We start from the raw sequence: 26,105 nt of genomic DNA, 5'->3' as shown, positions 1-26,105 counted from the left end.
TGCTATAATATCCCACTTGTAGGAATTCTTCTTTGATAGATGCCTTCTCCCCCCATCCACTCCTCCAGCACAAACTGGAGTAAGTTTTTTCCATCTTCCTGGTGCTTCCATGACCCCTTGTACTTCTCAGATCGCTAGCTTTCTCACTCTTAATTTTCACTGGGTTTTTAACCCAGTTATATTTCTGAGGGCAGGGGCTCTGTCTTCTTTACTGTTGGACCCCCAGTTCTAGGTCCAGCCCCTGACACAGAGTAAACATTCTACAAAATTTGTCAACTTATGATGAATTCAGTGAAATTACATTTTATCACCCAAATGTAAACTTAATTCATGTTCTGTGTGCCCTTCGGGGTTCTCTTTCGAGTGCCCTGTTGGGCTGTCTTCCTTGTTGGAGCGTCACTCATGGCAGCGCCTCCCCATTATTAGTTAAGATTCCTAACACAGACATTAAGAGGCTGGAATCACTGTGCAGCCCCTCCCTCAACTGACACCTATCTCAGAAGCATGTCCTTTGAACTCAGGAGACAGACTTTCTCCAGTGCACCTTCCAGAAGGGTTTCCATAGCAACCACTGCCTCTTCAAAGGTGCCAGAATGTCTCCCTCCTACATCTGACTTCCTCCCTCCCTGTGTGCCGTTCGGGTGACACCAGGCGGTTGGAATGAGTCTCAGGTCACCTTACCAAATGTTTCACAGCTGGCAGGAGCAGGTGTACCTATTAAATAAATTACTCAAGCTACAGAGAGGCTGGTGCATAATCTTCCCGCAACTCCAGAGACAAGGCTGCTTTAATCAGCTCTGCTGTCCATCAGGAATCCCTGATCTTAATCAAAGGGCTTATTGTCTTGGGACGTTGTACACTGCTTCATAAACATGAGCCAGTGGAGTGAATATATAGGCTGCTTAGCTCCATACATTCTACACTCGAGTCAACGGTGTACATTGAATGCAAAGTACGGCAACAGGAGATACAGCATCACTTTCCCGTGTTCCAAACATTGCAGTTATAAGGTAAAGGTTCCTCTCATAACCTGTAGGAATTGGAGGGGTGATCTATTTATACGTATTTTTAATGTATTTGTCCTTCTATCCTGAAATTATACATCTAGGAACACAATATTCCCCACACTATTTATAATATCAAACGCAGAAGACCCCCAAACCTAGTGGCCAAACTATGTAACAGTGTATTACTGCTTATGCATCTATGCATTTCATGGGCTGTTCATCTGGAGTTGGTTGGTCTCACTCATGTGTCTGTAATTTGTGTGAGTTACATATGCACCTTTGCTAATCCTGGCTGGACAGTATCATATATTCGGACGTGGGCTGTAAACTGGGCTAGGAGGGTCTCAGCCAACCTCCTCCCCTTCCACAGCCTTTGTTCTCAGGGCGGTGGCCAGGGTCCAAAACTGAGAAAGCAGGTGTGTGCAAACACTTTTTTAATCTTCTGCTTCTTTCTATTATGCTTCAAGTCACATGGACAGTTTCAGAGTCACGTGAGGGGCAGTACCCAAGGGCACGAGTACAAAGAGGTAAGAGAGTTTAGGGTTATTAATGTAAAAATTCTACCACTGACGTAATTGCACCATCGCCAGAGAATGTTTGATACCCCTTATCGGAAATTTGTTTAATCTTGCTTTGTGGTCCAGAATGTAGTGAGATTTTGTTTTGTTTTATTTTGTTTAATTCCATGCATACTTGAGAATAATTTGTAATAAATGTTTGGGACAGGGTTCTATGTGTCTGTTAAATTAGGCTTCTTTAGTGTATGACTCAAATCATACACCTTCATTAACTTTTTGTTTACTTGATATAGTAAATATTGAGAGATATATGTTGAACTTGCCCACTGTGATGGGGATTTCTTAATCTCAATTTTTATTCTATGTAGTATATATATATATTTTTTGATAAGATAATTTTAATGTATTTTTCATCTTTATTGAGATATAATTGACATAAATGTTGCAAGATATTTAAAGTTTATATCATGGTGATTTGATATTCATAAACATTGTGAAAGGATCCCCCCCCATCTAGTTAATTAATACATCCATCTATGTTTTGAGGCTACTTCATCAGGAGCTTACTGGCTGGAATTGTATCTAACCACCCAAATTCATTAAAAAAAATTTTTTTTGTTTTAAAGTCTGTTTTGTATGACATTTAAAAACGAAGCCAGCCTTAGTTTGGTTATTATTTGTGTGGTATATCTTTTTTCATATTTTTACATTCACTGTTTCTGGGTTGTATCCCTTGCAAACAGAACACAACTATGGTTACTCAAATATTTCAAATATTCAAATATTTGAAATATTCGAAATAAAAAGTTTGGTTTATTTGCGTTATTTAGAGTATTTGGACTTATTTTTTGAGTTTTCAACCTATTTGTAATTTTCCTACTGTTTTGTTAAGCTTATCTGGTCCCTCGCTTTTACTAGCCTTCTTTTGAAACAAATAATTTTGGTTTGTTCTCTCATTTTATTTATTTATTTTATTTTGTTCTATTTTATTTCGTTTTTAAGTTAAACACTTCATTTATGTTCTTTCAAATGCTGCCATTGGATTTTTACGCTGTGTAGTCTTGCCCTTCTAAACAAGAGGAGATTTTATAACTCTCATGATTTACACTTGAGACTTGTTCAAAATGTAATTATGACCTATTTTATAAACCACAAATTCAGCAATTATAATAATATTGTTATTCAGACAATGTCTATTATATTTACTCATATTTGCAAACTTTTTGTTATTATTTATCCTTCTTGCTTCTTAGATTTTCCTTCTTTCTTTTTTATTTTTCCAAAATAAATGTTTCTCGCTTTTTTTTTTTTTTTTTTTTTGCTATTGAGAAGTTACTACTAGTCTAATTATCATTCTTTAATAAATGATCTGTCTTTTCTCTCTGGCTACTTGTAAGGTTGGCAGTTTGTTTATCGTGTTCTTCTATTTATGACAATGTGTCCAAGATTGGATTTCTTTTTACTTATCCTGCTTGGCATGCCTTGTGTTTCTTGTATTTGAGGATTCATGTTTTTCAACGGGTCTAAAAAATTATTAGCAACTAAAACTTTAAATTTGCCATCTTTTCTGTGTTCTCTCTTTTCTGCTTCTATGTTGCTGGTCAGGTATAATCTTATAAGAGATACTCGTATTCTCTCCTCAATGTCTTTTAATGCTTTTTTACAATTTCCATCTGCTCATATCATTATTAAACCTTCCAGAGAATTTCTTCAGGTCCTTGTTCTATACACTGATGCTGGCTTCTGCTGTGTAATCTGCTCCTTCTCCTCTCTCTGCTTGGGATGCTGTACTGGCTCACCCAGCCTACATTCTAGTCACCTTCTGGCTGGAAATCATACAGTAGCAAAAGGCTTTATTTTAAATATTTAATTGAAAGTAGAGTCCTACATGGTTTTGCATGATATCTGAAAAGAGGAAGTGAAGTGGGGCCCTGATTGTTGCTGCTGGCTCAGCAGGATGGGGAAACATGAGGATAACTTGTGATGTTCTGTTGTCCTTTCTCCAGCTTCCTGGGTGCTGATAAACAATGGGACTAGTGGTGACAATGGTGATGATAGTGGAAGTTGCCTCTTGGTCATCTTTGTATAGGAGTTTGCTTACCTGTCCTTTGGCTTCCTAAAGATGGGCAGCACCTGTGAGGGTGGCAGTGGAGGTGATGTTTTGCTCCTAGTATGCTTCTAATGGCAGTATTGGTGGATCAGTTCTGGGCGATTTTGGAGAGTCACTTTAGGAAACAGATTATTTGGGAAGAAACTGATTCCCTCAATTAAATCCTTTCTGCACACACCTAGAATGCTTTGGTTTCTCTTTCATGTACGTAACACTGACTGTGTTTTCAACATGAATAATTCTATTCCTACTTCCAAAAGTTTTACTTGTTTATTTAATTCTTTTAAAATTAAATTTAATTCTTTTAAAATTCTTCCTGGTTGTTTTGGATATTGTATTAGTTTTCTAGGGCTACTGTAACAAAGTACCACAAACCGAGTGGCTTAAATGTTAGAAACTTACTGTTTTGCAGTCCTGAAGATTGGGAATCCAAGATCAAGGTGTTGGCAGATTATTCCCTCCAGAGGCTGTGAGGGAGCATTTGTTCCAATCCTCTTTTCCCAGCTTCTAGTGCTTTGTGGGCAATCTTTTGTGTTTTTGGCTTGGAGAAACACCACCCTGATCTCTGTCTTCATGTTCACCTGGCATTCTCCCTGTGTGTGTATCTGTCTCCAAATTTTCTGCTTTTTAATAAGGACACTAGTCACATTGGATTAGGGACCCACACCATTCCAGTATAACCTCATCTTAACTAATTGCATCTGCAAAAACCCTATTTCCAAAAAGGGTCAAGTTCCGAGGTACTGTGGGTTATATAGAACTTCAACATATGAATTTGGGGGGTGGCACAATTCAACTCATAACAGTAACTTGTTTCTGGATATATTTTTTTTAATATCATCTTTTATTTCTTTGAACATCTGATAACAATTATTTTATATTCTGTATCTGTCATTTCCAATATCTGAAATCATTGCTAGGGGAGGGGAAGTCTTAAAATTGTTTTTATTTTGTGATACTTTCTTGCATATTTGGTGATTTTTGTTTCTAAAATCATGCTTTGTTAAACATAATATATGGATATCCTGTATTGGGGATAATTTCCTCCAGAGAGGATTTGTGTTTGCTTTTGCCAGGAACTACTTCCTGAGAACTTCTTAGCACCTCGTTCATCTCAGTGGTCCTTGTGTGCCGTCATGTTTGGAGTCAACTCTCCTCTCTCGTTGCAGGCTCCAGACAGAACTCCTCTCAAGTTCCTTTTGGTTCCAGATTCCCAGAAAGCTAGTTTTTCCCAAGTGATATTGGGTTAGAATATTTGATGAATTACTGTATGCTTTCTCCCCTGGCTGTTTCCCCTTTTTTTTTCAAAGATGCAAAAATGACTCTTAATATAGTATTTTCTTTTCTTTCCTTCCCATTATCCATGTTTGCTTTTGAATGTTCCACATCCTTGTTTTGGAAGTCAAATTAAGGGTAAGGCAGCACTAATAACTTATTTTGAGGGAATGGAGCTTCAGATGGGGTGTCTCCTTTTTTTTTTTTTTTTTTCAGGAAACCACTCACACCTACAGTCCTCACTCTTCTAATATGGAAGATTTGAGTTGTGCTCCCAGAGTCTGCCTAAACTCAGCTGAGCGCAAAACCCTTCAGTAATGTGGTTTCATGTTTACTTACTCATTACTTGATTTAGCAAATACTGGCTGGATCACATGTAAACCCAAATCCTCTTTCAAAGTGAAGCAAATTATATTTATATAGAAATCATTCTTGACTTTTATAGTTTATAATCTGACATTTATATTTCATGATACATGATGCTTCATGTCTAATTTTCTTTCCTTTTTATTTCATCAAGCTGGAGAGGGTGTGGTTAGGAGCATGATTATCTGATGCTTATAATATGCTTATGAAAAGGTTGATAGCTGTTGAAATCACCCCACAGAGAAGTTTATGTTGTAAGGGGAGGTGTACCAGGGAAAGAGAAATGAAGAAAACAATAGAAACCAGAGGGTCATGAGAAAAGATTTGCTGATCTTTATGTGAATAGAATTCTGAATATAAGTAGAAAATTTACCTATTTCACAAAATGTATTTGGATGAATTTTGGGAAACAAGCATGTATAAATAAAAACTATACACATCTTGTTACTTAAATTACTAGATGCAGACTATCTTCTACAATACCAGCGTGTGTAGAGCTAATGGATATAGGTATATAATATTTACATCACCTTAGAAATTCAACATTCCCAGGTAAAAATTGATGATTTGATACTGATTCCTAATATAATTATATAAATTAAGTAATAGATGCCCATAGCGTCAAGGCCATGGTCATTGGTTTTGAAGAGTCAGGAGTCCTATATTGTGGTTAGCTGGGTTAAAGACGGCATCGAAGTGTCACATTCTCATAGGTGGCTTCAATTAAAATAGAAATTCTTATTAATGTAATAATGTATCTCATTTGTTACAAATCCTAATTTCAACTCAGATGGTATATATGATTTAGAGAAAGAGTAAACAATATAAATACCTAGACTCTTCTCTCACTAAAAATTCTAATTCTAATCAAACTCCAGTTTTCTACAAATTAATTCTACCCATCAAGCCATATCAAACAGGGGCTTGAGAAATTAAAGCTCCTTTACTAGACTGCTTATTATGTGTTATGAAAAGTCTCTATCTAGAAAATAAAGCTATGTGTCCCAGGATCATCTGTATAGCAGGTAATTTCTTCTCCTTGCAGTAAGCTTGTTTCTACTCATGGAAATACAGTAGAATGATTAGCAAATTGGCTTCTGAGATCTTGGGTACAAAAACACCTCTGTTTTATTTTATGACCTTCCAAGCCTCTTCCCTAAATCTAGGTATCTCCACCTAACTTTCCATTTCTGTTAGCCCATTATATTTATTCTATTCATATAATTTTTGTTTGTTAGAACAAAGTACAGCTGGTTTGAGGGAAAATTTTTGAGAAAGTAGCTTGCCTATAAATTCATTTGCTTCACAATAATTAATTTGAACAAACTCCAAAAATATGCTTTAATAATTTCTCAGATCCCAATTAGGGCCAAATAAATGGCTTCCATTTAAGGCAGAACCAATCTGATTAGGTTTCTTGTTTGGCGTGCTACAAGCACGCAAAATATCCACCCTGAGGGCACCAAGCGAAATCCAAATCTTCAGATTTATTTAACCACAAATGCATATTTATAAATCGCAACTGACTTTTCTAATTAATTTTGCATCATGCTAATGATTTTTCTTTGTAACGACTGATTATATCAGGAAGGATCCCAGTCAGATCTAGAGCCATTTGCAGTTACTGTTAGTTTGGAGAGAAATGAAAGGAAACAATAAAGAAAACAACTTTCAGGGATGTAGCTCCTGAAAGTTAATTACTGATTTCACCAAATGTCTAGTGAAGCAATGCAATCAGTAGCATCAGTCAGTAAGACCCACTCTATTACCCATTTTACAGCTAGGTTTACTTGCAAATGAAATGTTTTCTGCTGAAGAAAATGATTATTGCAAGGTCTGTGTCAAGGCTAGATGTCAAAGTGTATAAAATGGCTCCCAATTTTGAGAAAGAAAAGTTATGAGGACAGATCATCAGGAAATATAAGGTGTCATGGACAGGACAGTAGACTAAGAAGGAGGTGACCCGGATCTTAGTGTACTTTTGCTTCTTAATAAGAGTAATTTTGAGTTGGCAAACTGGAGGTATTGATATAAGTCCAAGAAAAAGAAAATGAGATGGGTCTGGCATGAGAGAATAGAATACATCAGATGGAAGAAGTGATGTTTAGCCTTAGCAAAGCTAGAACAGAGTAAAGAGAGTTGAGTCAAAATACACCAGGAACTAACACAACATTGTAAACCAACTATATTTCATTTAAAAAAAAGAAAAGAAAAAATAATGGTATTAGACTGGTCTTGCTGGAAATAAGGGAGTAGAGATGTGAATGGAGGGGGTCAAGGCAATTCAGAGTGTCCTATCAGAACCTACTAGAACCTACTAGGAGGTAAATAAGTGGTACCCAAAGTGTCTCTGACTGAAAATCTTCACATATCCACAGCTAAGACAACACAAGCAAACAGAGCTTACAGAGAGGAAGCCAAGTTCTTGGACCATGATTCCTCCCAGTTGATATAGGACCTTCTGTCAATAACACTTCCGTTGTTTCATTGTTCTACAAAAAAGATATGGGATAGATCTCCAAATAGAAACACAGCTTGGTTGGTCAGTGAAAATTAAAGATATTAGGCTCAAGTTATGTTTTCAAAAGCTCCTCTATCCAAATGCTAGCACCTGGGAAGAGGCTTGGAAACCAGAAAGTTTTGGACTGTTTCTCCAGAGGGAGTGGCTGAGCAGAGCGTGACTGAGGACTTAGGTTAAGTCAGGCTGGAAAATGGATAGAAGTGGGATATATTCCCCAAACTGTCTGTTTATCTAGAGTCAGTCTGATCAAGAAGGCTCTAAATTGAGGCTAAAGGGGAAGTGGGGAATAGGACAAAAGACCAACAAACATTAAGCTGGATTTGGTGAGTGTATCTGTTCATATTTCTTGGGTGATGCTCTAGTAACCTACTTCAGTTTGTTTAAGAAATAAAGGGCATTGATTCCAAGCCCAAGGGGATGGCTCACAGGACCCAAGGGCAGGAATTTAGCTGAGTCCTGGACATGAACTGAGATAAAGTCTCCCCTGGAGTCTTTTCTCTCGGATGAACAGATCCTCTGCCATTGTTTTCCAGTCAGCCTGGCAGGAAGTCATTCATCAGCTGCTGATATCCACTCGACAGAGCAGCTGGACCGGCTGAAGTCTTTCAGTCCTGATTTCTGATTGGTTGGATGAGGACCCCATTCCTGGGTCACCAAGTGTGGGGAGTGGAAAGGAGGCAGGGCCACAGTGAGTTTTTTCCACTGCTTCTGTTCACTGCAACTGTGTAGACGGGGGACTGAAGGAGAGAGAGCATCTATGGAGGAGGTCATGGTGTGGGTATTCTCTCCACAGTCAATAGCACTGGAAGAGGCGCTTAGTAACCAGAAAACTAGGTAGCAAGACACAGGGCGTAACTGACAGTATTGGAAGAAAAAAACAATTGGATACACACACTCGAGCCCTGTCAGCAAGAGTGAACAGTGGGCTCTGAGCAGCTAGAGCCCCCCAGAATTTAACAAATTTCCAGCTGGGACATTTGGATGAAGATTTGTGGAATGAACACATGAGTTATTGGAAAGTGGAGATAACTTAAAACTGCTTTTAAAAGGAAAATCTTTTCAAAAGAAGGGTAACTAATTTCTGGAGGAGTGTTTCGGTAGGGCTTAAAATGGAGGGGCCATTGGTAAACACTCTTTACCTTGACTTGACATGAAGCAGGCCAAGTGCTCTGCTTAAGTAGCTGAGATGCCTAAAAATTGAATTAGCACCCAACCCCACTGCAGGTGAATAAGCTGGATCTTTAGCTGTCAGATTAGCAGACCCATCCTGTAACATGTTTCATTTCCTTCTCCGAGATGTGTCCTCACCGTTAAATTCCTTCTTTAGTTAAATGTATTTTCCCTGCATGCAATTCCGCTTGGTCAGATCAATGCATTTCACATCACATCAATCATCTGCAATTACCATCTGGTGATTCCTAAAATTGCTGTGGGTAAATTTGCTTGCTTATCTATTTATTCAAGCTGCTTCATGTGACTTTACCTTCTTCAGTATCCATAGATACTGCATCCTTAGAAGGACTATAAATTATTAGGGACCATTCTGATTGCAAAACATACTACTTGATATCCAGGGGGCAGGACCAGGGGCGAGGAGACACAGATAAGGTAACTAACGTGAAATTGCTCGAGATCTCATTCTTTCCACTCACAGCTATTTCTTGATTCATGGTTGAGTGGCACTTCTCTCTTGCAAGTTGTTTCAAATTCTAGTTTAAATTTTCAAGCATTTAATAAATGTCCCTTTCGAGTATCTAGTAGATACGAACCACCAACTATTATCATGGGAAATTCACCTTGGGGGTCTGGGAAGGATTGTAAATATTACTATTTTCCCTTAGTAGATGAGCAAGTGGAGACTCAGGGAGGTTAATAAGTAACCTATTAAAGATTATCAAGCTAATATAAGGCAATGCTTTTATCCTAAATTATCCAAAATAATCCTACTTAAGTCTATCTATATGTTCTGGACTAGTGCTGTAATTGTGTGTGCACCTTCCACCAGGTGATACCCAAAACCAGTCTTATCCTAGAACCTTCTCTTTGTGGAATTGTTCCTTCACCTTCTTGCTCTGACTAAACCTGGCTGTCTCTGAGTTGAATTCTCTGTCACAGCATCTCAAGTAGACGTCGTTTCCTTCTTTTATACTCCATGTACATCCAGGCTGAAAGGGAGAATCTGCCCTCCTTCCTCTCCATGGATGTTTTTAATGACTTTCTCCCTCCCTAGAAGAAAACAATACAATCAATCAAAGAAACAAGCAAAAAAAAAAAAAAAAAAAAAAAAAAAAAGGACTCTTGAGAACAAATAATATTGATGCCTATCTCACGAATTAAGTTATTACATTGGTGGATGTGAGTTAAGTGCTTACCAGGGTTTACCACAGTATTAGCTGTTATTAGTATTAGAATAGTTATTATCAACTATATATCTTAAAAGTAATGCAACCTCTAAATCTGGTCATACCACAAAAACCCACAATCCTTTTTGGAAAATAAACAAAACAATTGCTTAAATGTGCATCATACATTTGGAATAATTCTTATTCAGGGAAGCTGGTTTTATATTCATGACAAGCATTTTCAGTTTTAATATGTTTGCTTACATGAAATGCAGATTGTAATTTAATGGCAGACTGTTTAATTATGGCTTCATTTGTATAAATTGTAATGTTGCTGCTGCATAAATGAAATAAAAATCTCTTTAATTTCCTTCTCAATATTTAATTTAAATCAATGATAAACAGCGGCCGTCTCTTTGAAACAATGCTAATTAATCTTCAGAAGACTAAATTTGTTTTTGGATGTATGGTATGTGTGGTATGTTGGTTTCATAATTGAACTGGAAATAAGTTTGATAGAGTTAAATAACCTCAAAAAAGGGAAAAATACTGTACAATTCAGCTCACTGCCTTTCTGCTGATAGGAAGATGTACAATATGGGCTTTATATTGTCAAATTGTTCATATAATTGTTATCCAATATGTGACTCAGGGTTTTGCTTTAAAAATATTTTATTCATATACTACATAATTATTCAAATTGTTGAAGCATCAATTTTTTCCTTCAAGCTGATCTGGTCCATTTTTACATCTTATTCAATAATTAATAAGGTGAAGAGGAAAGTGGGAACAGTAATTTTGCTAAGACTCTGTAGGTCAGACAACATACCTTGTACTAGGGATATAAATGAATAATACAAGATGGCAGCCCTCAGGGGATTTATAATTTGATGTAAAGGTCCAGAAAAATGGACAGTTCTACTACGTACAGAATGGTAAGTGCCTTTGTAGAGAATAATGCACTATTTGTGGCAGGAGGAGAAACACAGGGCGCAATTAACTTTACCCAAATTAGCATCACTGGTGCCATCAGCACCATGACCTTCATTACTAATAATTATGGAGTATTGAGTCTCCTCTATACATCAGACAATGTTCTAGGTGATTTATATTAGCACATTTAATCCTCATGATACACCTGCATGAAAACTAAGGCCCAGAGATATTCAATAATTTATTCAAAAAGACAGAGGTAGTAAACAGCAGATACCGGAATTAAACCTAGGTAGTCTGGCCTCAAAATGCATACGATGAACTCTTCCATGATAGGATAAACTTCACAAAATATGTGCATGGGAATGTTCACAGAGCCAGGAGAGGTCAGGCCAGCGGGTTTAGAAAGGGAATAGCTTATAGAAAGCTATCACTGAGGTTCATGCTGCTTAAGGCAGCTGGACAGGCTAACACATAAACCAAAGGTAGTAATTACCAGCGTAGCTGACAAATTGTCAGCACTGTGACCAGAGCTGAAATGAGGAGAGTCCACAAGAAAGCCGTAAGATTTGAACTCACCCCAAATCACCAAGGCATTGGAAGAATCTGCCCATTTTGAGAGTAACCCTCGCTGCTAGGTCAAGAATAGAGGAACGAGGGGCTTCCCTGGTGGCGCAGCGGTTGAGAATCTGCCTGCCAATGCAGGAGACACGGGTTCGAGCCCTGGTCTGGGAAGATCCCACATGCCGCGGAGCAACTGGGCCCGTGAGCCACAACTACTGAGCCTGCGCGTCTGGAGCCCGTGCTCCGCAACAAGAGAGGCCGCGATAGTGAGAGGCCCGCGCACCGCGATGAAGAGTGGCCCCCGCTTGCCGCAACTAGAGAAAGCCCTTGCACAGAAACGAAGACCCAACACAGCCAAAAATAAAATAAAGAAATTAAAAAAAAAAAAAAAAAAAGAATAGAGGAATGAGAGCCCCCCATGGGGAGGGGAGACGGCATAATTCCAGTCACTGAGGGGCTTTCCCTCCATAAGTACATCATCCATTTACAGGAATTCAAACTCAAACTCAAAACCAGCCAACTCTCTCCTGCCTTGCTCTGGCACCCTGTTTGAAACAATCTCCCCCTCCTGCTCATTCCATTACCTTTCCATTTCTTTTTTTTTTTTTTTTTTTTTTTTACCTTTCCATTTCTTGAATTGAGTCTCCACTCCTGATCCCAACAGCTCTTTCATCGCCCCCCATTATTTCTTGCCTAGATTACCGCTGCTGCTTCCCAGCTGCTTTTCCTGCCTCTTGCCCTACCCCATCGTAATATCTCCTGCACTCTATTTCAAGATTGATCGTTCAGAATTTTACAAAGCATCCCTACGCTCCTGAGTTTAAAGTCTTTAATGACTCTCCATAGCCTACAGGTTAAGGCCAGATTTCTTACGGCACGATTCATAGACCCCCATGTCAGCTAGTGGTTGCCTGCAGATCTTGACAGGTCTCCCCCCCCCAGCCGCCACAGAGACCCTCAGACCCACAAAATTGTTTATTTAATCTATGCAGAGGCAGCCTTCATAGTTTTATATTTCGCTGCACTCATTTCCTCTTGTAGCCCCACAAAGTGCTAATAATTATATATCCCTTACAAGATTTTCTGAGCCTTAAAAGTGATAATGTGCTCGGCACACAGAAGGCACTCAACAATTCCTGTTTTCTTTCTCATCATGTATCTGACCCAACCATACATCTTGCCTATAGCTGATGTTCATTATGTTTGTAGATCTGCTGTTGAAAAAAATCAAGACCTCCGTATCCTTCTAAAGGCAATCACCATAAATTAGCTTTATAATTCTCAAAATAGCTAAATGTCAACAGCGAGTTTATTCTATTTTTTTCTCCTCTAATTACCCCTTAACTTCCTCCTATTTTGAGAGCACGTTCCTCCGTGTTTCTCTCCCTTGGAATACTGGAGAGTCTGCTGCATTTCCCAAAGCTGCCTCCTCGTTCTCCTTCTCATCGCTCTCCCTTCACCCCATCCTCCCTTTTTTTCCCAACTAAGGAATAAGTCACTCATGATCTTACAGGCCATCAAATACCACCTCCCACCCAGAGCAGGGGTGCCCCCTGTAAAGCATGCTATTGCATCTTTCTGAACACACCCTTGTTTAATTTTACAAGCACTTGTGCAGAGCCCCAAATGGTCTGCGTAAAGCGATGGGTAGTGAGAGTTTTGAAACCTGAATGATCTGGCCCTGCCCTGAGCCTTCTCAGAAGGCTTGGACTTCTTAAGCATCTCTCTTACGGGAAAATGCTATCATCTCTCCTGGAGTCAAGTCTGCTGCCAGTGTCAGGAAGAAGAGAACAGACCTGGACAGAGCTTGCTTGGGCCCTAACACAAGCTTTCAGAAGGCATAGTGGGGAATTTCTGCATGAGTTTGGCTGGTATGATATTAGGTTTATTTCTGTGGATTTTGCACCTGGTAAATCTAATAAAATGATTTGAAAAATAAAGGTCTGTTTGGGTGAACAAGAACGGCAGCTATTTTGGAGTAATTTCTGTGCTGTTATTCATGGTCAGGAAATTAATGTTGGCATGGTTCAAGGAGGCTAAGCTCTCTCTTTGCAGGAAGCACATATTCTCTGCAGCTCTATACAGTGAGGTGTTTAGTAACAGGACACACGAAGAAGTATAGAGTTCCCCAGGGCTCCTCGGAGAGCTTGGGGAAACTCAATTCAGAGGTGTGTTGTGAACATGTGCCCTTGGCTCTTAGCCCTAAGCCCCACTCTACTGTAATGCTTTAGCAGCAATGAAGGTGAGATTTTGACCCCTACCTGTTTGATGTATGTCATCTTTCAGTTGGTTCTGAGTAACAGTAGTATTACTCCTTAGGCCCATGAAAATCAAATATCTATATATCTACCTATCACACCCATAAAATTACCAATATCCATAATGATCTTATTTTTATTTGTTTTATTTATTTATTTACTTACTTACCTATTTATTGGTTTATTTATTACATTCTGCTACTTAAGAAGTAGGGTGGTCTCTGAGAACAAATAGTGCTTAGGAGTTAGAAAGTCTGGAGATAAAATATCCAGTGCCTGGAATATAGCAGATATGCAATAAATGCTCTTCAGGGAAATAAATGAACATTAGGGGGCCCATATTTCACTTTTTAAGGTTGACTTTCCCATTCAATTATCATCAGTGTGATTCCTACTTATTAGCAGTTACTACGGAACAATTGCCGCTTCTGGCATCTTCTCTCTGCTCATGGCCAGTATCATGTACATTTCCCCACGCTCCCTTCTGTTTAGGATTGCAAACGTTGATTTCTTGACAGGCTTCCAGTTCTAGGCATTGCTCTCTCACAGTTCACTTTCCATAGTTGTATTCTCTGAAAACAAGTAAATACGAAGAGTCTATCTTGGGAACCTAACACCATGTGACTATTACTCTTGTCATGATCGCTGGGCCCTGGAGAAGAACTCAGGCTAATCTGTGACCTACTCGTCCCTGTATTCTCAGTCTCTACCATGGGGCAGGCGCTGGGTAAGGACAGCAGGCTCTGGGTAAGGCTTTTTCTGTATTGAACATGAGCTGAATGTGGATGAATCCAGTCCTAGACCCTGACTTTCATGAGACGACAGTTGGCTAGGGAGGATGAGTCATGGCCATGAAACTCTGTGATGCTCGGTGATAGCAGTGTATAGCTAAGCCCCCAAATGATAAGACAGTGGCCATAGACAGTCACTATGATGAGAAAGTGCAGGAAGGAGACATGGAATTGGAGACATGTGAATTTGGACGCAGTGGATGGATTTGGATTTATGGAGCTGATTGGGTGGACGTGTGTTCCAAGCAGCTGAAGCATAAGCGACGGAATCATGCCTGGAAAGACGGGGGCACTAGGAAGTGAACCGTCACTGTCATTTGTTGAGAGCCTTCAACATGCCAGGAATTTTAAGTTCACTGTCTCATTTTAGCACCCACAGTAAAATGCCACACATGAAATACTATTATCTTAAGTGATAAAAACAAAATGGTAAAACTGAGGTTCAAAAGAGGTTCATTGACTTGGCCAAGGTCACACAGCTCATGCCCTTGAACTAGGATCTGTCTGACTCCAGAATCCAAGCAACAGGCACTCCACCTGGAGGAACCAGACTTCTCAGTTAAGAGGTAGCCTTATTTTGGGACATTCTTTCTGGGTTTTTATTATCTACTGATTTAATCCACGATTCTAAGTGTCAGGGTCAGCACTTGACTTAACTGTGACTTGGAGATAGAAGATTATTCTCTGCATGCTTTCAGCTTCTTTTTCTTCCCAATAATCTCAGAGCCCTCCAGGGCCTGGGAGCAACATCTAGGCACAGAAACCCACCTTATTCTCTGAATGTCTTTCCTTGTTCTCATCAAACTCAACCACTGTCTTCTGAAGTGAAGACAAGGCTCTGTGAAGCCTTTATCTTCTCAAACTAATGTGGTCACTTTCTTTTCTGAAACCACTTCGTACTGTCTTCAGTCTCATGGTGAACTTTCTTGTTTTGTTCCCACAGAAGCCCCGGTAGCAACTTATGCAAATCTGGACCATCTACAAAGGCAATCAGCCTCCAACCTCCTCAAATGCAAAGCCATCTCTGCAGACCAAGCCCTGAATCCCATCACTTCCTTCCTTTTGCTGCTCTATGCTTCCTCTCCCAGTAGTTTGGACCATTGTCCTCAAAATCCAAAGCTTCTGTTGGTGAACTGTTAACACGGGTCACCCCCCAAATGTACTGGATGTACCTTATGGAAGGAAGCCACATCCTTATTCCCCACACACAGCCATTGTGTGTGTTCAGAAAGCTTTGTTCTTTTCAATGAAGATGAATCATTTATTTTAAATTTTCACCTTGTCCACGTTCAAAACAAATATTGGAGACAACTTAAACTCAAAAAGACATACAAAATCCCTTACAACAGGAATATAAACTCTAAAACAATATCAAGAGACTGAGAATAAATAAGTCAAATCCTCCGTCAGGTAGTTTTATATAGTTTCCATTTTTCAAAGCTTTAAATTTAATTTTGAATGTTCTGAAAGCCAAGGCAGAAAAGAGAAAATGGCACTTCATGTAATTCTCACTGTTTGGAGTTATTGTGTTCTCATCTTATCCTTTCTCTCCTATCAGCATTAGATCACGGTGCTGTGATAGAAAATGACCATTGCATGCCCTTTTTCCCCCTGTGGCCCCTACAGGGTTGGGTTATGTCTGTTGTTGCTTGTGCAGCAGAGACCCCTGTAAACATAGTCTTACCAGTTCCAGAGTCAATCCTGACTACTTCTGCATTGCATATGACTAAGGTCAACCAAAACTAGCCACCAAAATTCCTCCTGTTCACTGAACATCGACTAGTAACCTCAAAACCAACTATAATTCTACACAAATAATTTCTATAGCTATACCAAGCAGGGTTTTTGATTGTATGTAACAAAAATCAACTTGGCTGACTTAAACAGAAAATACATTTCTGGAAGTATATCAAAGAGAAGTAATGGCAAGGCTGGAGAAGCAGGTTTATACAATGGACCAGAACTTTGTGTTGAGGAAACCAAGAAAATCGCAAAGAATAGGTTCAAACCCAGAGACAAGGTGGTTAGAATACCGCTGATATTGGACTTTGCCACTCTGCCATGAATGATCTCTCACTCTCCATTTCATTTGTCTCATTCTTTCCAAATTAAGAGTAGAGGGTGGGGAGAGTTTACTGACAGAAGCTTAGCCATACCTGAGCCTTTGCTTCAAGCGGACAGGGAGAAGGAAGACCTGGTCTTCCATGATGGGATCCCTGCAACCCACTAGAGCTCAAGCTCTTATATAGAAAGGAGTTTTCATGCTGGACAGAAAATACCCAGCAGGTGACGCTAAAATAGTCTTGGTTCTGCTTGGTACACTCACATCCCCTTTGTTTCCAGCCCAAACTTGGAGGGTGCTACATGCCTCTCAGAGATACTGAAATGAGTTAGTACATACTCTCCCTTACTTCAGACATTTGAAGGATTGACAGTGTCAGGGAAATTAGGTTTATTTGTGTGCCTCCAAGTGATAGAACTAAAATTAAGGTGTGAATGATACTGTGAAACACTTCCGCATGAAAGAGAGGACAGACAAATAGCAAGAGCTGCCCAAAGATGGAATGGAAGCCTTGGTAGGGTTTGGGTTCCCTGGCCCTGAACCAAGGTGAGGCTGCATGAAGACTCAGAGAGAACTTCTAGAGCCTCACTTGCCAATGTGGGAGCTCAAATTTAAATTTAAATTAACTTGAATTTCAACATCAAATTCCTCATTTGCACTAGCCACATTTCAATGATTCAGTAGCCGCATATGGTTACATGTGCTATATTTGAAAGCACAGATATAAAAAAAAAAAATTCCATTGTCACAAGAAATTCTATTGGACAGGACTGTTATGGAGGGCTTCATGCATCAAACTAGACTACCTGGCATTAAAGCCTTTCAGTACTAACAATATATGTGAAATCATATACCTTAGGGTAGATATTGTTCGTGCTATTCATATTCAGGCAAGGGCAGCAAAACAAGGCAAGGCTCCATGCAGGAGATGACAACTGGGCTGTGCCCCAAAACTGGGTGCAGAGAACTAAAAGGACAGATAGTAAATATTTTAGATCTTGCTATCCATATGATCTCTGTTGTAACTGCTCAGCTCTCCTCTTATAATGCAAATGTGGCCATAGACAACACAACAATGACTGTGATGCTGTGATCCAATATGACTTTATGGAGAGCGAAATGTGAATCCCATGTAATTGTCATGTACCTCAAAATATATTCTTTTGATATTTTTTCCAACCACCTGTAAATGTAGTAAGCATAGTTTGCCAACCCCTTCTCTAAAGGGTCTCTCAGATTTGGAATAGCCAAGAAGAGAAGATCATCTGACTGATCATCTGACCAGTCCTCTCCAATTTCTGCAATTGCTAAAACATCCAAACTACAAGCAGTAGGTTATTGCAGTAATGTTACTACTGATGTGATGACTGCCCGTTGCCCTGCTCCACTGTTTCACCCCTGACTGTCCTGAAAATCAATATAGCTTAGTAATTACCAACACAGACCCATTTATGAATACAGACTTCACCACTTGATAATGATGCCATTTCAAGCAATTTAAGGGATCACTTTACACTTCTGCTTTGTTGCTGCTGTTACTATTATTTTAAATTCTAAAGTATGACAAAAATCACATAACTCCTGGAGTTATTTTGAGGGTTAAATGACATAATTTTGGTAAAGCCCTTTGGAAAATATATGTCAACTACATATTCTAAATGGAAGCCATTGTTGCCCACATTCATATAATACGAGAATTAGATGGAAAGCTGTTGAATTAACATCAAAGTTTGCATATGTAATGATGTAAGATTGACAGAGGTTGAACAGAAAAAATAAGTTCCATCAAAGCCAGCACTACTTAGAATTTTACTCCTAATGCAAACATTTCTTCCCCAAAGGAATAATTTTGAGGTTTATGCCAACTGCTAAATGTCACATAACACCAGGAAACTTGACTCGTAAAGGAAGAGAGATTATGTATTTGATTGGAGCAGAATTTCCTCCAAACTATGATTAGTTTCCTGCAGATGAGGCTTTAATTGGACCCACTTTGAACTGAGGAGCAGATCATGGAAATGTATCTTGTGTCTCTCAGGTGGATTTGGTCACACTTGGGTAAAGAGCAGAGGTTAGTTTGCGGCCGAGCTGTGACCATGAACACTGTCACAAGTAGAGGGTCTGGAGGGAAGGATGTTTACTGTTTCTTAATTTACGAGCAAAGCCCTTCGAAACATCCAAATTATAAAAGGCATGCCATTAGCTGTTCTTTCTTTCTTTATTGATCACTTTATGGACAATACAGACGAAAAGTGCCAGTTCCCATTTTCAATAAACTATTTTCTTTTAAGCATACAAGTAAAGACTAAGCCACACCGTGGAATCAGAATGGCGTAATAAGAAACTAACAAGAAACATACAACTCTGAAGAAAAATATTCCGTTCAATAAACATTGAGCCAAAATGTTAGGCACTGTGATTATATACATGATCCCAAGAACAAAGAAGCCAGCTCCTACTCTCGAAAAGTCCCAAGTCTAGTATGAAAGAATGATTTGAATAGAATGAGTTTTTAAAGTGCAAGAAACATGACACTAAGTAAAAGCCTCAATAGTGCTGAAGAATTGTCTGGCCCTCACCACTATGTGCAGATTGTTTCCCGGTTAAGGATGCCCAGGCCACAAGTAAAATGACATCAGTCCCAGCTACTGATGTCAAGTCATGGGTTTTGGTAACAATCCTAGTTACATCTACCAGGAGGTTGGGGCACATCATTCTCTCTTCACAAAGGCTCAGTGTATTTACCCAGCATTTTTCTCACTGTGGAGAAAAGGAAGGAAAAAGAAGGAGGAGGAGGAGGAGGAGGAGGGGAAGGAGAAGGAGATGGAAGAGAAGGAGGAAGAAGAGAAGAAGGCCAAGGAAAAAAACCCACTTAGCAGAAAGCAGAAAAGAATTACTATAAAGACAGAAAGAAAGAAACAAAAGACAGAGAGGAATTCTTACTACAGTCAGAGCTGGGAAGGCCCTTAACAATCCTTTAGTCCATGATAGGCAAAATCTTCTCTAAAGGGCCAGATAGTAAATATTTTTGTTTGACTTTGAGGATCATACGGTCTCTAAGGCAACCGCACAACTCTGCCTTTGCAGTAGACACTGTGCAAATAAATGGGTGTTACTGCACTCCAATTAAATTTCCTTACGAAAGCAGGCAGCCTATCTGCAGGCTGTAGCTAACTGACCCCTAAATTCTAACCCACTTTTATCAACCAAACAGCTGAGCGTCTTGGTAACTCTTTAGCCAGGTTCTTGGCAATTTCATATATATTATCCCATTTAATTCCCACCAACGTTCCTGTGACAAAGTCCCTGTTTTTCTCATTTTACTGGTGAAGAAATTGGGATTCAGAGACATTAAACTTGAACAAGTTCCTTTGGAAGAGTGACTTGGTCTTAGGGATGCCTTTATCTATTTTCAGCCACCATATTATTTCTCAGTTTTCTGAAATATGTGACAGGGGCTCAATTCTAACAGTGTAGGAAATGGGAGTCTCAGAGGAGTTAAGCAACTTACTCAGGGGCAGTCAGTAAACCCATGCCAGAGCAGGGGCTAGAACACAAGTGTCCTGAATCCCATCACCATTTGCTGTCCAAAACATAGACAGAGCACCATGCTGAAGCCTTAGGCACCTTTCCCAGACAGCCTGGCTTCTTGAATTTGGCTGGTCCTCATGTTTCAAATGTGAAGTTTTAATCCAACTTTGTTTTAAACTAAAAAAAACATACTTTCCCTAAGCTGTAGAAATGAAAAGATTACCTTGAATATTGTGAGAGACTGGCCAAGTGCCAGAGAGAACAATGTAATTCTAATTTAGTGTGTTTTCAAGCTTTCTAGCAAAGATCATTGGTGGTGGGAAGATGCTATTTTTTTCTTTTCTGTTCAAGCACGTATGGAATATTTGCAACCTGAGATGACAGCTTTAGCAATTTGAGACGAGCTCATCTCCAAATAAACCTAATTTTCGGTATCATCCAACAGTCACAATCCATTCGCTCTGACCATTAAAACAAATGCTAAAGAACAACGAGCTTCACAGTTCAGGGACATGTGAAATCACTGATATGATCAGAAGGGGGCACTACCGCCCAGGAACTGGGTCTCCTTTCTTCACTTTGTGAAGATTCAGAGGCTCGGGAAGGGAATCAGACACAGTAAATAAGGGCATGCATGCCAGAGGGCTCCCAGATCAAATTGCAAAATAGACAGACATGGTCTTCAGAGCAGCCTTGTCTTCCATCTCATTCCATCCCATCCCATCCCACCCCATCTCTTCAATTAAGTTCAACATTCTTCTAGAGTAGAATTTATTCCCAACTTTGCCACATATATATAATATATGCGACCTTAAGATATTTATTTAATCTCATTGAACTTGAATGTCTTCATCTGTGAGATGGGAAAAAATGATTTCTGAAGTCCTGAATTTAAAGCAGGTACTATATGTATAAAATGATTAACTCATCTTCAACATTATTAAATATTACTTATCTCCCTCTTCTCACTCTCAAAGAAATAGACGATGGATGAGACACCTTCACATATTTAAATAATGGGAAAATAAAAGAGAGAGACATAGATGAACATTCAGACAAAATAAAGCTGTGGGAGCAGAAGGGGAGGGTTGTTATTTTTTTCCGCGTTGGACAATTAGGGAAAGTTTCACAAAGAAAATAACATCTCAGCTGAGAAAATCAAGGCATGAGTAGGACCTGAACGATTAAGGAAAGTGTAGGGGACATTTGAGGAGGCAGAAGGTTACATGGCTGTAACTGCAGGATCTCAAGAGATTCACTCTTAAGAGATCAAAATCAATCCAATATATATTAGTTGCATACCTATGCACTGGTCTGGGTGCTAGTGATGAGCAAGACAGACAAGCCTCCTCCTTCGTGGAGTTTAAATCTTGTCAGGGCAATAGACAACAAGCAGATGCATAAATAATGAAGACTGTTTCAGGTTGCAATAAATGCCATGCAGACAGTAGGTAACATAGGTGTGAGTGAAATGGGAGTGGGTTGCTTATTTAGATCAGGTCCTTGGAAGTGGGTTGCTTATTTATGTTGGGGAGATAGCGGGGTCCTTTGGAGCTGAGACTTAAATGGATGGAAGGAAGCATATGGGGAGCCAACAGTGGAGAGCTCTAGGTAGAAGGCAAAGGATTTAAGGCTCAGATAGGCTGTGAGGGATGGAAGAGCAGAAAGATGCTTGGCGTGCTTGGGAGGGCAGAGAATAGACCTGAGGTGGGGTCGTGGGTAACAGCTCGGTCTCATGGGACCATTTATGGCCACAGCAAGGAGTTGGGTTTTATTGTTAGTGCAATGGAGACCTGTGGCTGCTTTCAAAGAGGTGAGAGTTATGATTTATGTTTTAAAGGACCACACCAACAGCTATGGACAATAGAGGGGCAAAAGTGGCATCAGGGCAACGTCTTACCAAAGCCAGAGCATTTCTCCAGCTGTAGGTGATGGCGCCTTGGACTAGGCTGTAGCCAGTCATCATGCAGGGACATGACACTTTAAGGTCTATTTTTAAACAGAGCCCACATGCCTTGCTGATGTAGTGAATGGTGGTTGGGCTGGGGGTAGAAGAGAGGAACTGAGGATGGTGCCAAAGGTGTAGGAGGCCCAGGATAAGATGCTACGGGGTACATCTGATAATTAAGTCATTTGTTTACTAACACTGCATGACTTATTGACCACATTCCCCAGGATCATTATAATACACAAAACACTCCCATATTCATTCTCTTACATAAGTCTGTCAACCATTTGTGAGTAGAGACTATTTGTACCCATTTTACGGATAACAAAACTGAGTACCAAAGAACACAAATAGCCTTGCCCAAGTTCATTGTTAGTAAGTGGAAGGGCCTGGGACTCAAGGCAAGTCTTCTGATGCTGGGTCTGTTGTTCATCTTATTACAACACAGTGCTGATTAATTAACTAGAAACTCAGAGGAACTGGAACTCATTCCCTAAAATATATCAGTTCCAGAAATAGGGTAGAATAACACAAAGAACCAGGCTTTAAAGATAGTGAAAACTGGGAATTCTCTAGTGGTCCAGTGGTTAGGACTCAGCGCTTTAACTGTCGGGGCCCAGGTTCAATCCCTCGCTGGGGAACTAAGATCCCCCAAGCCCTGTGGCGCAGCCTAAATAAATAAATGGATAAATAAATGGATGGATAAAGATAGTGAACGCTGTGTTCAAAGTCCAGATCTATCAAATCACCAGTCCTTAGTAATCGATGACAACTTAATGTTTCTAGATTTTCCTTTTCTCTCAAATGAAAAATATTGTAGAATAAAAATGGAGAAAGCAATTAAATGGTCCCCATGAAGATAAAGTTTATTTCTCTTGTTGCAATACAACTATTATTTAATTTATTTAGCAAATATTTGTAAGCAAGTATGAAATGCAGATAGCAGGGTCCAACTCAACAACCAGTTTTGATCACCTTGTATTTGTCAAAGCGAGCTGAATATGAGTGATGTGGAGATTGTGTTCCAACTTGTGGTGTTTTTGTGAATGGGATGTTTACAAAGACTAAAATACTTTCCACTGTGCTTTTTTTCAGTGAACTTCACTCAGATCAAAATATCAGGGAAAATTATCTAAGGGGTTGTCTCTATTAAAAAATTAGTTCCTATTTGCCCAAATGCTGGCCCTGCCTTAGATCCCATTAACCAAATCATTGCCACAGTTAACTTAGTAGGCCACTGGTTTATTATAAAAGGATGCAGCTCAGGAACAGACAGATGCAAGAGGTGCACTGGATAAAGTAAGGGGAAAGGGCACAGAGCTTCCATGCCCCCTACAAGCATGCCATTCTCCCCAAATCTCCACGTGTTCATCAATCTTGAAGCTGTCGAACCCCCTCCTTTTGGGTTTTTATGGAGGCTTCCTTACACAGCCATGATTGATTAAATCATTGGCTATTATGGACTGATTAAACCACCAGCCCCTCCGCCCTTCACAGAGGTCAGGGGGTGGGACTGAAAATTCCAGCCCTTTAACCATGTGGTTGGTTCTTCTAGCAACCAGCCCCCATCCTTAGGTGGGTTCAAAAGTTACCTTATTAATATAACAAAAGACACCTTTTTCACTCTCATCACTTAGGAAATTCTTAGGGTTTTAGGAGCTCTTTGCCTGAAATAGGGAGAAAGACTAAATATATATTTCTTAATATAAATCAAAATAGCATAGTTACTTTTCCCTAATATCCTCTATTTGGTCCAGTTCTGGTCATTTGCTGAGCACCCAGTATGTATTTAGGCAGACCCTAGACAACTCCTACACATTATCTTGTTCACTCTTGGAAGCTACTCTGTAGGTAACATTATTACCGTTTCAGTAAATTAAAACAATTCCACAACAAATAAATACAAGAGGTTCAAAAATGTTAGGGAAATTCCCATGGCCACAAATCCCAAAGAGTCACAGCTGAAGATCTGTGAGCCCATGTTGACCTAACTTCTTTACCAGCAAACTAGTCTGTGGTGCTTATGGTAGAAATGGTATTAGAAAGCAGGTCCTCAGTGTAGATAAATAATAGTGTTGGGATTTTTAATAGATATAAATTAAAGAAACCATTATAGATCAAATATCTGTCTTCTCTAAAGATCAAAGAGTGGTGAGCTCGTGGGATATAGCAGTACCAATTTGGGGCAATTTAAAGGATGGAATCAGCTAACTCGTGTAAAGCTCTCAGCAGAGAGGAACCATGCAGGACCCTATGGGGCCCTCCTATGTACAAATCCTTTCAGTCCCATTTCTTGTTTCTTGTTTGTAGGAAATAGGCTTCATTCAGCCTCCTTGACCTTCCCTGAGTTCCAAAGGGCAGTTTTAAACAGTTGCTAACCAGGGAAGGGAGAGAATGAAGAAGCAAAGGAGGAGCAGTCAAAAAACAATAGCGCAGCAAGGAGGCAGGGTCCTGGTTCCTCCTCAGGGAATAGGCATAACAGTATATCTTTGAGTTCTTCTGCAGGAATTAAGGCCCCCAACCCAGGTGGAAGATGGTAACTTCAGGCTGAGCCCAAGAATCCTGGAGCACCGCCCTGTAACCTCACCACCAACCAATTCGAAGAAAATCTGCACACAGTGGATGATAACGAAGACTCTGACCCCCTTCCCAAATGATGAACTGCAATTAACCCTTTAAAAACGTTCATGGTCGAGCAGCATCTTCAGAGTTGGTTCTTGGACGTGAGTCTGCCTGCCTCCTGATAAAGCAACCTTTCCTTTCCAACCAATACTTTTCTCTCTTGACTATTGGCTTTCGAGCAGTGAGCAGCTTAAACCTGAAGCTTTTGGTAAGAAGAGTGCCAGAGACAAAAGTAATTGTCAGTTCCCTGGACCTGGCTCTTTAAGGGTCAATTCAAATTCTCCTTGTTTCTCCACAAGATACTTCTCCAGTGTGAATGGTTTTTGTTCTTCCTCTCCTCTGACTTGCCATAAGTCTGATCGTTTGTGCTATGCTTTTTGTTGGTCATCTTAAATTATTTTGAACTTAACTATTCATGCAGAAAGGAATAAAGCAGCCCAGGTAAGAAGAATCACCAGGCTGACTCACAGTATCGTGAACTGTATTTTAAAAATGATTTTTTAAGCAGTAGTTTTGAAGTTTCTATGTTACACTGTGAAAGCTCACCAATAAAGCAGGATGCCGCATGTTTACAAGGAGAACAGCATAGCTCTTGCAGCCTTGAGGGGGTTCTAGAAAGCCTTCGGAGATAAGTTACATGCTGAAGGATTTTTAAACCAGAAGTCTGATGACCAGTGTTTCTCTTTTCAGGAAGATCACTCTCCTGTCCATTTGAATAACAGGCTGCGAGAGAAGTTCCTTATCAGGGAGACCAGTTACCCCAAAATTATTTAAAGTAACTCAGTGTGTAACAGGGAAGAGCCAAATCGGACTACATGCTGGATCTGTTTCTTTTACTTTAACCCTTGCTTCCCGTTGCTTTTGTTCACTAAAAGGATACTGTGTATACACAACGGCCTGCCTCGGGGAACCCTGCCCCTCTGCCTGAAGGTTAAACCAAAGTGCCTTTGTTCAGGGAAACATCCGGACCCTGTGCACCTGTGGATGGCTGCAAGGAAGGAGAAATTAACACATCCCCTCCCCGAGGCTGGCCATTCCAGGGGATATTTGCAAAACTTATGGCCTTTTTACTTTACTTCCTCATCTCCTCCCCCTCTCTGTGCTATAAAAGGAACTGGCATCCAAACCGCGATAAGATGGTTAGTTTTGAGACTTTAGTCTGCCGTCTTCTCGGTCTTTAAAGTCGTCTTTCCTGCCTCAACACCTCGTCTCCGATTTTTTGGCCTCTCATGCGCCGAGAAGAGCGAGCTTGGACTC

Source organism: Eubalaena glacialis, chromosome 17 (assembly GCF_028564815.1).
Source record: "Eubalaena glacialis isolate mEubGla1 chromosome 17, mEubGla1.1.hap2.+ XY, whole genome shotgun sequence".
NCBI classification, from domain to species: Eukaryota; Metazoa; Chordata; class Mammalia; order Artiodactyla; family Balaenidae; genus Eubalaena; species Eubalaena glacialis.
The sequence above is the reverse complement of the archived record's forward strand: the minus strand, read 5'-3'. Positions refer to the sequence as shown.